This window comes from Cicer arietinum, chromosome 2 (assembly GCF_000331145.2).
Source record: "Cicer arietinum cultivar CDC Frontier isolate Library 1 chromosome 2, Cicar.CDCFrontier_v2.0, whole genome shotgun sequence".
In the NCBI taxonomy this organism is placed as follows: Eukaryota; Viridiplantae; Streptophyta; class Magnoliopsida; order Fabales; family Fabaceae; genus Cicer; species Cicer arietinum.
Window position 1 is genome coordinate 44,876,470 of NC_021161.2, and position 15,265 is coordinate 44,891,734.

At 30.6% G+C, this 15,265-nt stretch overlaps 2 pseudogenes; both read left to right on the forward strand.

Moving 5' to 3' along the window:
• The window catches only part of LOC101498842 (pectinesterase 4-like), a 14,059-nt pseudogene extending 9,174 nt beyond the window's left edge, over positions 1 to 4,885 (forward strand).
• Positions 4,886 to 5,295: 410 nt separating this feature from the next.
• Positions 5,296 to 6,278, forward strand: LOC101497291 (uncharacterized; annotated as a pseudogene).
• The last annotated feature ends 8,987 nt before the right edge of the window (positions 6,279 to 15,265 follow it).

Genomic DNA, 15,265 nt, shown 5'->3' on the forward strand with positions numbered 1-15,265 from the left:
TATATATATATATATATACATATGTATGTATTTTATTGACATTATGAAATTATTGAATTATGTTTATTCTGCATCCTACACATTTACTAAGACACACACTTATGAGCGAGACTCTATATACGGGCCTGAGTAAAGCTTAAGTTTAGTTAGGGATTTAGTGGTAATCATGTTGGATGTACATCCTATTTGGTTATTACAAAAATCTCATCTAGAGTGTGACTCTATTAGAAATACCTACATTTTGGATGTACTTCCTATTTGTAGTGATGTTTCGATACGAGTACTTGGCTCTAGAAACCAATGAATTTTAGGATTATAGAACCTACCCAGAAAAGAATTCACGAATATAGAAGCTTATAGACTTTAAAATTTCTCCAATCTTGGATAGAATGCATCTAAGTCATATCCTAGCTTTCTTGCTTTTAAATGACATATTTTTTACTCCATTATATGTAAACAAAGCCTGCTTACTATTTTATTATTATTCTTTCACTAAAGAAAATATTTTACTTTTTTCTTTTAATTTTTTTTTTTTGAAGTTTAGCTTTTTAATTTTTTCTTAAAAAAAATATTAACAATAAGTATTGAAATTGATTGAGATGAGACATTTTATTAATCTTAAATATTTATAACATCTGAGTTGTGATAACTTGATGATCTTACACTTTAAATAAATAATCTTTTAATAAAATTGGATTGATCAAGATATGACACCTTGTTAGTCCTAGTTTAAAATGCATGAGTTGTGACAACTCTGTGATCTTAAACATTTTCAGCCAATTTCAAACAAAAAGAAACATACTCATTATAATAAATTTCTCAGACTCGAAGTGTTTTTCAAAGACCATTTTTTTTGTTTTATTTTTAAGGATTTTCCAATATTTTTTAAAAATAAATTTTGATGGCGACTCTATCGAATTTGAGAAACACTCAAAAATTTAGACCGCGACACAAATACAAAATGTTTTTGATAGCCTGTATATTAAGTAAAAATTTAATTTTTTTTAAAGCTTAATTAAAATAATTGCATTTGATGGTCTTATCCAGCCAACTCTATATCTATACAAATGAAATGAATATGAGAGCACTTATTTTATAGTGATAATTTTTTTTAAAAAATTGTTTGACATATCTTGGCTTGTTCATATGTATAAAATTTAGTATTGATATTGTAATTATAACTTTGAAACCATTTAAATATATATTAGTTGATCTAGAAAGATGGTAGTCCCTTATTTTTAGTCATAATTTTATTTTGTTTAGTAAGAATTTCACTTTATAACGTGATAGATTGAAATTCTGTAGACTTTATACGAAATAAAGTTGACTAGTAATTATTATACACTACTATATATATTCATAATATTTTATAGCAAACTTTTAAATATGGACGAGACGAGACCCAAGTGTATCATATGCACAATAGTTTCGTTAGTGTTTGAGAAAAAAAAAATACTCATAACAGAAAACAGAGGCACATTTTTTAAAAATTAAAGAAAAGAAAACAAAGACACAAAAGTTAAAAAGTTATTAGATCCTTGATCTTGAAGAGAATAAATAAATGAAAACTACCCTCTAGTGGGTTTCTAAATTAAGCTTTTGTTTAAAATAACTACTATTTTGTAAAATTATTTTTGAAATACATTTTGCAAAACTAAATTAAAATAAAACACATTTTAAACTCCTTTCAAAGAAAGTATAGTCATTCTTAATTCGAGTTTCTTCCATAATCTCTTGTTTGAGCAAGATCCACATTTTAATAACATCTTTTTTTTATATAGGTAATTGAGCAAGATCCACGTTTTAATAACATCTCTTTTTTATATAGATAATCTCTTTTTTCATAAAATTAGAATAGGTGTTTGTAGAGTACTAATAATTATATATTTTTATTTTCGAATTTCTTTAAATAAATAAATACTGGCTAATATTGGAGATTAATTTATTCAATTAAAAAGACTATAAAAGAGCATAATTTATCTCTTTCTTTGTCCGTGTCATTTCTAATTCTACTGTGACAATCCATTTTGGTCTTTTTTTTCTCTCTCTAAAAAATTTATTTGATGTATTTGAATTTGAAAATGTGATTTTCTTTCATTTATTATTTACTGTTTATTTGTGTCATATCTTATGTTTATTTATGTTTCTCAATATTGGAACTGCAAAATGAAATATATATTAATGATTTTGGAATACTTTACTATGTTAATTAAAGTGATCAATTAGAAAAATAATTAGTCATATATTAAAAATTTAAAATAACATTTATATTTAAATAACTTTTTTTTGTGTGACTAAATTGATACATATTGTGAAACAGAAGAAGTATATAATAAAATTAAACCATTAGTAGATCATCTTTAAAAAAAAAACGTTAGTTGAAAATATGATTAAGAGCATGTTGGAAATACTTTAATTAGTAGAATGATGAATACATTCAATTAACAGTAAACCCCCCAACATATTTCTTTCTTCAGTTAATTGTGAGAAAATATTCATTGTGAACAAACTATAATATCATAACAAGAATATGTGGAAAAAAAACTACCATCTCTCAATGGTAGTTTAGAATGGTGAGATTGAGAACAAAAATAATAGTTAAAAAAGTTAAGGTTGGATATAGGAATGGAGAAAATGAAACCACGAGAGTTTTGAACAAGAAATTGAAAAATATTCTATTTGTTTTATGTTTTAGAAGATGAGGTTTTGTCTAATAAAATATAATTTTCAAAATTATTTGTATATAATTTATTTTAAATATTATTTTCAAAATAATTAAAAAGTTAAATATTTAATTTAGAATTTTATGGCAGTTTATTAAGCGAACAATTAATCAAATTATTATTGAAATAAGTTAAATATTATCTTGGGATTTTATTGTGAACTTAGTGAAAAGTTATTTTAAAATTTTACATAAGTTTCATTAGGATTTTGTTGCGGATTATTCTTATAGAAAATATCTCTAGTAAATTTACAAGAAAAACAAAATTTTCTTAAATATTTATGTGCGAACTTTGGATCCACTAGAAATGTATTTTATTTAAGTAGATCTACATAAATTTTTTAAACAAAGTCATACATACAGAAAATTTCCGAAGCTAAATCTACATTAAATGACATATTTTTAGAAGTGGTCATTTTAACATTCATCGTAAAAAAACTATTTTATCATAATCATACAACCTAGTGACATACCATGAAAATAACCTCCATGGTACTATATATATACTTGTTTATATATATATATATATATATACTTGTTTACATCTTTACCAGTTATGCGACTATCAAAATATATCATCTCCTTATTGTACACTTCAAATTCATTAATAAATTTATCAATCATTTTAAAATCTTGTAGGATGAGAACCTTGAACACATCATGTTTTGCTAGCTCGTCACGAAGTTTGTTTCAACAGATTTTAGTTTCATATGTTTCTGTCTTACTCATAATGGTTAACATTGATGGCTATAAAAAGGTGCTTGCATCTCGTCGTCTTGTTGAAGTGGATCACCAAGGTTATCCTACATGGTTTTCTACTGATGACCGTATCTTGTTGTCTGAGCTCCAAAAAGGAGTAGCTCGGCCCAACACCATTGTGGCCAAGGATGGTAGTGGCCAATATAAAACGATTACAACCGCTATTAACTCGTACCCTAAGAATCATCAAGGAAGATATGTTATATATGTTAAAATGGGTGTCTACTATGAGTATATTACTATCGACCCTAAAAAAATTAAAATTTTATTATACGGTGATGACCCTACAAACACAATTATCACTGGAAACAAGAGCGTTCAGAATGGACTCAAAACAGACAAAACAGCCACATTTTGTAAGTTAATCATTAATTCTCATATTTTATTCATATATTTTTCTTAAAGTTAATAGAGAGTATAAAGTTATCTTCATAATTAAGTTAGTTGAGAAGAGGGAGAGAGAAAATATTGAATATAGATTCTCTTATGTTAATCTAGTATGCTTATTAGATCTTAATTTGTTAGTTTATTACAAATCGTGTACAATAGTTATGTTAATTAAGAAGAGAGTAAAAAAAATATATAAGTTAATAGATAATTTATTTAAAAATTGCTTGTAAAAATTTAATGCAAAATTTGGGTAATTTTTATCTTGTAGGTGAACGAAAATTAAATATGATGTGTAAGTATATAATTAATCTTATGTGAAATAATTTTTGGATATTTAATTGTGATTGCAGCCACCTTTGGTAAAGATTTTATTGCCATGTCAATTGCATTTGAGAATAAAGCTGGTCCAAAAGCTCAACAAGCAGTAGCGCTTCTTGTTGAAGGTTATCACTCACTATTCTTCCGGTGTGCATTTCTTGGTTATCAAGATGCATTGTACGCAAACAAGGGTAGTCAATTCTACCGTAACTGTTAGATGAGTTTGGTACTACCTTGATTCAGAACTCTAAGATCTTGGTGAGGAAGCCCATTCAAGGACAACAAAACGTTGTGGTGGCAGATGGCTCATCTCACAAGGACACACACACTGGAATAGTTCTTCAAAACTGTTCCATTATGCCACACATTGAGCTATATCCTTATCAGCTTACAGTGAAGACTTACTTGGCAAGGCCATGGAAGGATTTTTCAAGGGCGGTCTTCATTAACAATTATTTTGATGAATTTATTCAAAGAGATGGATATATGATATGGAATATTAATGAAACAAACACTAAAAACTTGTACTTTGTTGAGTTTGGCAATATTGGACCCGATGCCAATGCTACAACAAGAGTTAAATGGGCAAAAGGTGTCATTACAAAAGATGAAGCTGTTAGATTTACTGTTGAACCATGGCTTAATGCTAGCACTTGGTTGCCTTTCAATGGTGTGCCATGCAATAAAGGAATATAGGCTTATGTTATTTTCTTTGTTTCATTTCAACTACAATACTTTGTATTTTAATTATAATTATAATTGTTATAAATAATATTGTATCAATCGAATCCTTAATTATCAAAGAAAAAAACAATCTACAATTAATATTTAAAAAAAAAAGAGAAACAACATATTTATTCTTGTAACATTAAACTCAACCTAAATCATGCGCTCATAATCAAATTATTTTGATTTGAATTTAACTTAAAAATCACAAGTCAAGAGTTTAATCATATTCAAATAAAATTGATGGATTTAAATAATGTAGAATTCAACCAAAAACTATTCAACCAATAATCACACACACACACACATATATATATATATATATATATATATATATATATATATATATATAAATTTAGATTAATCATCATCATCATATAAAAAAATCATCATCACCATATAAAAATGTTGTCTTGTGATACAATTCTCTACATTTCATTACTATTATTATGTTCCTATGCAGTTACAATATCACTACCACATAACAATTCCTTTCCAAATCCTTACCTAACACAAAAAAACACTCTTCCTCCAAAATTTTCAAAAAATGGTTCAAAATTTCAAAGTGTTTATGTATGAACCAAACATAACCCAATTCAAATTTGGAACACAAACACAAGTTGAATCTCTCTTTTACTCTTAACTAAGAAACAGTTCTTACATCACCCAACAACCTGAAGAAGCAAACCTCTTACGCGCCAAGATCTCGTGCTTCTACACGCGCCAAGATAGGTTCGTCCCTCACAAGGATCTCACGCTACCGCCACTCCGTAATTCTTACGCGCCGGTTAAATTGGGTAGCGGAGAGTTCTGCGTTGTTTATCGTGGCAACGACGACGCTTTGTCTTTGGGTGAATCGCAGCGTTTAGGGTATGTTCCTGTGGTGGTTACGGAGGGACCGTTGAACAACATGCCGTTTGTGGATGTGCTGAGGTGGAGGAAGATGGCTGTGTTTGTGAAGAGTTATGTGAAGGTTGATACTGACACGTGGAGGGAACAGCATGAGTTTATGAAAAGATTGGGTTTGGTGGCGAGTAAGCACTTACAGTGGAATCGCAGTTCTATACCGTTGGATGCGTTTAACACTATCATGTATCACTTGTGGGTTAGACGCCATACCGTTAGATATGAAAGAGAATCTCTGATCATGTATACTTAGCACAAAATTATATATGGATGCAAATCTGACTTATTAAAACATAGTGGGACTTAATATTTTTAAATGACTATTTTTTTAGTGTTTGTTTTCTTTATCATTGCTATAATTTACATTTTGTAAGTATTAATTTTTTTTATGTAAATTTTGAGTTATTTTTTTCTTAATGGTTGAGTTATTTTCTTTCTAAATTTTAATGTAACTGTCCATAGTTTTGTTTATTAGTTAATTTTAATATGGTAGTTATTGTGGTATTTATTAATCTATATGAAAAAAAAAAATCATACACAAACAATTAAAGACTCATTTGTTACAAATTCTTAAAAAAATAATTTTATTACTTAAAAATTTAGATATTTTTAAGAAAAAGAGAAGTTGTTTTTATATTATTTTGTATTTTCATTTTATAATAAATTATAATAAATAGATAAAAACTTTTAAAATTAATTAATTTTTTAAAATAAAAAATATAACAATCATATAGTAAGTAATGCTTTAGGATAAATTAAATTTTCTTAGTCTTTCGCTTAAGGTTTGTCTAATATCAAGATTTTTGAAATGTTTATAGATAAACTCTACGAGGCTATTATGCTGTAAAGGTACTTAATTTCAACATTATTCATCTTCGTATAATCATTGAAATTATCTTATTAAAGTGATTATTTGGATTTCTTTTGTGAGAAATAAAAGTAATTATTAAAATATAAATTGATTTTAATTACTTTTTTTAACATATTTAAAAGTTTCCATAAGAAAAATTTTCTAATATGAAATCTAAACTTGAAACATAACTTTAGAGCTTTAATAAATAAATAAATAAACAATTTTAATTTCAAATTTATTATTCATTACCTTGACATATTCAAAATATAAATTACGTTACATTTAACCTACTTTTAATAAAAATTAATTTGCATCTATTAAAACCAAGCAATCTTACATTTTAAAGGAGCAATTGCATGTCAATTAAGGGGCAATGCTATAGGAATCAATCATATTAATATCATATTAAATAAACAAGGACAAATTGCAAAGCCTTAAATATAGTGAAAATGATACTTTTTTTTCAATTCTTCAAGAGAAAAGATTAAAACTAAGAGAACAAATTATAAAACCATCTTGAATTTGAAAATCAATAGTTACCACCATACACATTCTCTAACATTCGTTTCCACATTATTTCTATTATTTGTTGAAATTCATGCATATCCCACTATTTTCGAAATAGGTCATACCAAACCTGACAATTGACCTAGATGAATTTCAGCGAAGGTTAGAGTGTTGAATAGAGTGTGTATTACATTTACATAGTTTGTTTATTCCTCATCTACACTATCGATATTCTCTTAATGTGTGCTAGATGGTAAGAAAACATGCAACAATGTGTATCAAATGCACATTATACTAATGTTTTATATCGTCAATCAATCACAAACGTTAGATCGTTAATAATGTTTACCTTTTGTCATAATTACTTATAAAGTCACGTATATGATTTGTTATGATTTGCCGACTGTGTAAAAAAATTTACACTGTCAATGCATGAAAATTAAGCTCATTATTAAATTGAGATGTGAAATTATAAATTTGCAACTCTTTGGTGTAATTTATGTTACCTTAAAACGAACCGACTGATTTTGTTGCACTCTATCCCTAAGCCATTTGATTACCATTGGCAACAAAGAGAACACTGCACTATGCTCACAATTACTGGAACTCATTTCCATATCAACTTTTAGTTTTTCAGAAAAAATGTCGGTAATTTTACTTGCTATAAGCAAACGAGATAATGAAGTAAGGTCATAAAACAATTATAATTATGGTTCTAAATTCATTTTATAGTCCCAAAATAATCACAAATAATCAAATTAGAAGTATAAGTTATTAAAACACAATTTGTATATTATGAATCAATACCTTTTGTTGCTTTGCATGAGATTTTCCCAGACTCTTTGAAGATTGAACTGCCATGACATATCAACTTGAGAATCGGACAATGATTTGTCTTTTCAATTATTTGGTTTTGTATTTCAAGTTTCTCTTGTCATTTTTTTAGCCTCTTGAATGATAACTTTCGTGTGTGTTTTGTCACATTTGTTTAGAGGTTTACCACAAACTTGATTGAGATTTGTTTGGTTGCTTGAAGAACTTAAAGAGTTGCATTATGGAGTGGAAAAAGTCTAGAGCGAAAATTATAAAAGAAATCCATTATTGAGTTATATACACGAGTGATACATTTCTTGAGTGTAAACACTTAGTGAGCGTTGATGACCTTATTTTTATTGTGTTCACTTGTTTTTGTCATTTGTTGATTATTGTGGTACTTGTTGTTTGTTGTTGTTGAAATCATGAGTGGAAGTGAACCAAACCCCTTTTCTCCTAGAACCATTTTTCTTATGTATCACTTTACAAAAATGTTGAATACTCAAATGAATGCTTTCAGAGAAGAGTTTGTGAATAAAAAAGATAAGAGATCTCATCATGGAAGGTCTTCTCAAAATGAAGATAGGTTTGAAATCGAGGGAAATAGAAGACAAAGAGAACATGTGAGGAACCATAGAGACTATTATGAGAGAGGGAATCATAGGAATCATGAGAGAAACCATAGAGATTTTCATGGAAATGAGAGGAGGAATCAAAGACACGATGATACATATGTCAGTGGCAAAATTAAGTTCCCTTCATTTCATGGAAAAAGTGATCCATAAACATATCTTGATTGGGAGCTTAAGATAGATCAATTGTTTTTGCTCATGATATTAGAGAAGATATGAGAGGTAAGTTGGCTACCTTAGAGTTTAAGGAACATGCTTTACTTTGGTAGGACCAAAATGTCAAAAGAAATAAGGTGATGTGGTGCTAGGCAACTAGATGATTGAGATGAATTAAAAGCACTTTTGAGAAAGAGGTATGTACCATCGCATTATCAAAGGGAGCTACATCAAAAAATACAAAGGTTGAAACAAGGCTCCAAGAGTGTGGAGGATTATTATAAGGACTTTGAGACTTTGATAATTTGCTCCAACATTAGAGAGGATGACGATGCCATAATAGCTAGGTTCTTGGATGACCTAAGCTATGAGATTAGAGATGCCGTTGAGTTGCAACACTTTATGGATATTGAGGAGCTTGTTCATAAGTCGTCTACCATTGAACAAAAATTGAAGAGAAAAAGTACTTTTAAAAAGTATTCCTCAAACAAAGACTCATCACATTGGAACAAACATAAAAGAGAAGGTGATTCTCCATTGGCTTCGTCCAAAAAAGGTAAGTCTTCTAAACCTAAAGCTCATCTTCCTAGTTCTTCTTCTCATTCTTCAATTAAATGTTTTAAATGCTTAGGAAGAGGTCACATAGCATCTAATTGTCCAAATAAAAAGTCTATGACTACAAAGGCCAAAGAGGTATATAAAACTGATTCTTCCTTTTAGTCTTACTCTTCACAATCACCAAGTGAACTAGGGAGTGACTATGAATTGGCTCCCGTTGAAGGAGATATTCTCATGGTTAGAAGACTCTTATGAGTCCAAGTTATGGATGTTGAAAACCATTAAACATTCGAGGCCATATAAGCTTCAATGGATAAAGGACGATGTTGATATTTTGGTGGATAAACAAGTTTTGATAAATTTTAGCATTGGAAAATATCATGATGAAATTTTGTGTGATGTTGCGCATATGGAGGTCGGCCATATTTTGTTAGGGCGGCCATGGAAATTTGATAGAAAAGTTCATCATGATGGTCACACTAACATCTACTCTTTTGTGCATAAAAAGCATAAAGTGTCTTTTTTACCTCTTAGTCTCAAGGAAGTTTATCTTGATCAAACTCAATGGAATCTAAAGAGGGACAAAGAGATCAAAGAAAAAAAAAGGAAAATATATTATGAATGCTCATGACTCAAGTAACCAAAATTCTTTACCTAGGGTCGAAAACTTATTTGCTAGAGAGCATGTTGTTAGGAAAACTTTGTTGACTAAACAATCGATATATTTTCTATATTGCAATGATTTATGTTTGTCTACGTCACATGATGATATTCCTCTTTCATTGAATTGTCTTTTAAAAGAGTTTGATGATGTGTTCCCTAAAGAACTTCCTCATGGCCTACCTCCTCTTAGAGGCATAGAACACCACATTGATTTGATTCCTAGTGCTTCTTTGCCTAATAGGCATCCTTATAGAAGTAATCCGGAGCAAACTAAAGAAATTAAAAGACAAGTCCACAAACTTTTGGAAAATGGTTGGGTTCAAGAGAGCCTTAGTCCTTGTGACATGCCGGTAATCTTAGTACCAAAGAAAGATGGCACATGGCGCATGTCCACCAATTGTCGTGCTATTGATAATATTACCATCAAATATAGATATCTTATATCTAGTCTTGATGATATGTTAGATGAATTGCATGGTGCATTTGTATTTTCCAAAATTGACTTAAAAAGTGGTTATCATCAAATTCGAATTAGAGAGGGCGATGAATGGAAAACGGCTTTTAAAACCAAGTTTGGCCTTGATGAATGGTTAGTTATGCCATTTGGTCTAACTAATGCCTCTAGTACTTTCATGAGATTAATGAACCTTGTTTTAAGACGCTTCATTGGAAAATATGTGGTTGTTTACTTTGATGATATTCTTGTGTATAGGTTGAACATGCATGATCATATTGAGCATCTCAAGAGTGTTTTACAAGTCCTAAGAGAAGATAAGTTGTTTGCTAACCTAGAAAAGTGTACTTTTTGCCAAAGTGAGGTTACTTTCTTAGGATTTGTAGTAAGTGCACAAGGTGTTAAAGTAGATGAAGAAAATATTAAGGCTATAAGGGATTGGCCAACACCTAAATACATGAGTGAGGTTAGGATTTTTCATGGTCTTGCTAGCTTCTACAGGCGTTTTGTGCCTAATTTTAGTACTTTGGCCGCTCCTTTGAATGAGATTGTTAAGAAAAATGTTGCATTTAAGTGGGGACAAGATGAAGAAGATGCATTTACTACTTTAAAGGAAAAATTGATGCATGCACCTATCTTGGCCTTGCCTAACTTTGCAAAAACTTTTGAAATTGAATGTGATGCATCTAATATTGGAATAGGGGATGTTTTGCTACAAGAAGGTCATCCAATTGCATATTTTAGTGAGAAATTGAGTGGAACACACTTGAACTATTCCACTTATGATAAGGAACTATACACTTTAGTTAGAGCATTGCATACTTGGCAACATTATTTTTTTTTCCTAAAGAATTTGTGATACATAGTGATCATGAATCCTTATAGTATCTAAAATGGCAAGGTAAGCTAAATAAAAGACCCGCACAGTGGGTTGAATTCTTAGAACAATTTCCATATGTCATCAAACACAAGAAATGGAAAGTTAATGTGGTAGCCGATGCACTTTCAAGACGATACTCATTAATCTTTACTCTTCAAACTAGGCTTCTTGGTTTTGATAACATTGGAAATTTGTATGCCTTAGATGTTGATTTTGGTTCTCTTTTTCGTGATTGTAAACTTATGGCACATGACTATAATTATAGACATGATGGTTATTTGTTCAAGGGCACTAAACTATGCATTCCTAAGTGTTCATTGAGAGAATTGCTCGTGAGAGAGGTGCATGAGGACGGTTTAATGGGTCATTTTGGGGAGCATAAGACTCTTGACATGTTGCATGAACATTTATATTAGCCTAAAATGAAGTGATGACTCTTCATCATATGCATATTTTCCCACTATTTTAGTCTTATTTATCCTCAATCATTAGTTAAATTAAGGATTTATTTGATATATTTTGTTAATTTTTGTTCTTTGAGTTAATAAATTTTTGTGTGTTTTATTTTAGTGATTAAGTAGGAATTTTTCGTAATTTTACATTACGTTGTGTTTTGGTGCAGTGCTGAATTTTTGTGAGAAATCAACATGACACATGTAGAGTATTTCAGCCATAGCTGGAGTTGTAGATGTTCAATTGGAGTCAAACCAAGTGCAAATGAAAGCTAAGATCCATAGCTACAACTTTCATGAAGACACCGGAACCAAATTCAGACTCGAAAGAGGAGACAAAAGCAATATACGCCGGACAGCAGATGCTGAGCGCGCCCGAGCGCGCCCAAGCGCAAGCCAAGCGCTTTTTCCAACATCTGCTACTGCCCAAACGCGCTGGATCGCGTTTTCCGCGCCTGGGGCGCGCGACCCGCACCAACAACCATAAAAACACATATTTTTACTGTTTTAGGGATCTTTTTGACTATTGGGAAGTTGGGAGACTTGTGCCCTAGCATAGAAACTCAAAGATGGCTGTTTCTAACATCATTGGAGCAGTTTTATCAAGAATTATTCATGAATCCTTCTTGTAATTCTTCTCTAATCTTTATCTCTTTTATTTCTGTCATGATTAACTAAACCCTATTTGTTAGGGATGAGTGTAACAAGATGAAACCCTTATTTTTATGATTTGATTTCTAGTTATATGAATGAGTTTATTGAATTATTTTTCTCATCTCTGTGCTTAATTATTTTTATTGTTTGATCAACATTAAAATGTTCTACGATTTGTATTTTGAAACGGAAGTGGACTTTACGAATGCTTGAGATGAGAAATTCATGAATTTGTAGTCTAGACATAGGTGCATGTAATGAAACCAATTAAATTAGTTGAAAAACAATAATTTACAAGAGAATTTCTATACGGTAATGCATAGTTCTAATCTTAAATCTACTAAAGAATTAGGGGTTACTTTGGAATTAAAGGTTCTGTCACTAAGACATTAGGGCAAGAATAATAAAGAGAATTCGGTAATAATTCAATAAAGGAATTCAATAACTAGGATCAAATTAGACACCAAGGTTGGATTCGAAGTGAAACTCATCCCTGACATTTTTCTCAATTTATAAAAGATCAATTTTACTACTGCTGTCAATTTTAATTATTATTTCAATCAACTTGGGAACTTTTTGTTCAATTTTAGTAACTAAATATAATTCAATAGTAAAACGTAATCCTTGAGTTCGACACTCGGTACTACCATTTTATTATTACTTGCAACGATTCAGTACACTTGCTGAAACGCTATCATGAAGTGCATTTAATTTGTTCTAGGTGCATAGTTTGTAAGAAGACTAAATCTAAAAGCATGTCTCATGGTTTGTATATCCCTATTCCTATTCCTTCATCTCCTTGGGTTGATTTGTCCATGAATTTTGTGTTAGGGCTACCCATTTACAAAAGTGGTTGTAATAGCATTTTTGTTGTTGTAGATCGCTTTTCTAAGATGACACATTTCATTCCTTGTCATAAAGTTGATGATGCAAGTCATATTGCAAACTTGTTTTTCAAAGAGGTTGTAAAATTGAATGGTATACCTAAATCCATTGTTTTGGATAGGGATACTAAATTCTTGAATCACTTTTGGAAAACCTTGTGGGTTAAACTAGGTACCAAGTTGTTATTTTCCGGTACTTGTCATCCTCAAATGGATAGAGAAACCGAAGTGGTCAATAGAACTCTTGGCACCATGCTTAGAACATTTTTGCATGCAAATCCAAAGGCTTGGGAAGAGTGTTTGCCATTTATTGAATTTGCATATAATAGAGTTCTACATGGGACCACATCATTTTCTCCATTTGAGGTTGCATATGGTTTTAACCCACTAACTCCACTTGATTTGCTTCCTTTACCTTTTAGTGATGATGTTTTGCATAGGGATGCCGAAGAAAGAGTCAAGCATGTCAAGGACCTACATGCTAAAGTAAAGACCAATATTGAGACGAAAATGGAACACTATGCAAAAAATGCCAACAAGACTCAAAATAGAATGATCTTTGAACCCGGTGATTGAGTTTGAGTTCACTTAAGGAAGGAGAGGTTTACCTCCTTAAGGAAACCCAAGCTTCAACCAAGGGGTGATGGCCCCTTCAAGGTGTTGGAGCGGATACATGATAGTGCATACAAGATAGACCTTCCAAGTGAGTATGGAGTTAGTGCTACATTTAATGTTAGTGACTTGTCTCCTTGTGATGTAGGTGAAACAACTGATGAGGAGCTAAATTTGAGGATAAATTCTCTTCAAGAGGGAGGGAATGATGTGGACCAACTCTACATGAAGGCTAATGAGCTTTAAGAACTAGGAGCGGAATGACCATTGACTAGAGGGAAGGCTAGGAAGCTAAAAGAACAATTAGAGAAACAAGTTGTTAATTTTCTTAGTCTTAATATCTATGAAAAAATTGATCCACATTATATTAATCTTTTGGTCATAGAAATATCTTAAGACTTAATTTTAATTTTGGGATGTAATAATCATACCTTATAATTAGGAATTATGTTGACTTGTGTGTGTGCCTAAATATTTGGTAGCTTAGGCACAATGTCATTAGTTGTGTGTAGTCTAGATACCATGTTATTTTATGTTAGGCTATATATGCCTTTTATTGTAATAGATAAGTGTACTTTTTTGAAAGAAGAAAACACTTAGTGGGAGATTAGAGAATTGCTCTCTAGGGTTCTTCTTTGAACCAAATTTGGATCTTATCAAGAGCCTCCTACTCTTGTGGTGATTCTACCTTGATCTTATCATTCCTTGTTATGGAGTGTGACGATTTCTACCATTTCATTCCTTATCCATATTTTCTTCTGTGTTCTCCATTTTATTTGGTACTTTATTTGAAAATATCACTTGGTTAGATCCTTCAAATCATATGGAAACACTCAAATCCATATCAGACAATGTTGATGCTTGGGATCCGACTTTGTTATACACCGATAAACTTGGTACAAACAACGCCTTCTTGAAATAGACTCCTACAATTTCAATTTAATTGTTTCTTTATAAGAAGAAAGCCACTTATTTGCCAAAAACTATTAATCATAAGAAGTTTTTAATCATTGAGGGAGCAAACCAAATTTGATTATTGCATCCTAGCAAAATCCTTCGAGAGACTACTAACCATGAGCAACACATGTTTCCATCAGGCGAGAAAGACGCAACTGACGATCTCAGACAATCAAACAGTTGAACAACAATATTTGTAGGTCATTCAACGACTTTAACTCAAAGTTCGATTAAGAAATGAATCATCAACTTCGATTAAATGAATTCACTGCATAGTTTAATTGGTAGTTTCTCAGCTTATACTGTACTAGAGCAAATTCTCTATGGAATCCTCTTTCCACATGTTGATAATTGAAAAAATAAATAAGA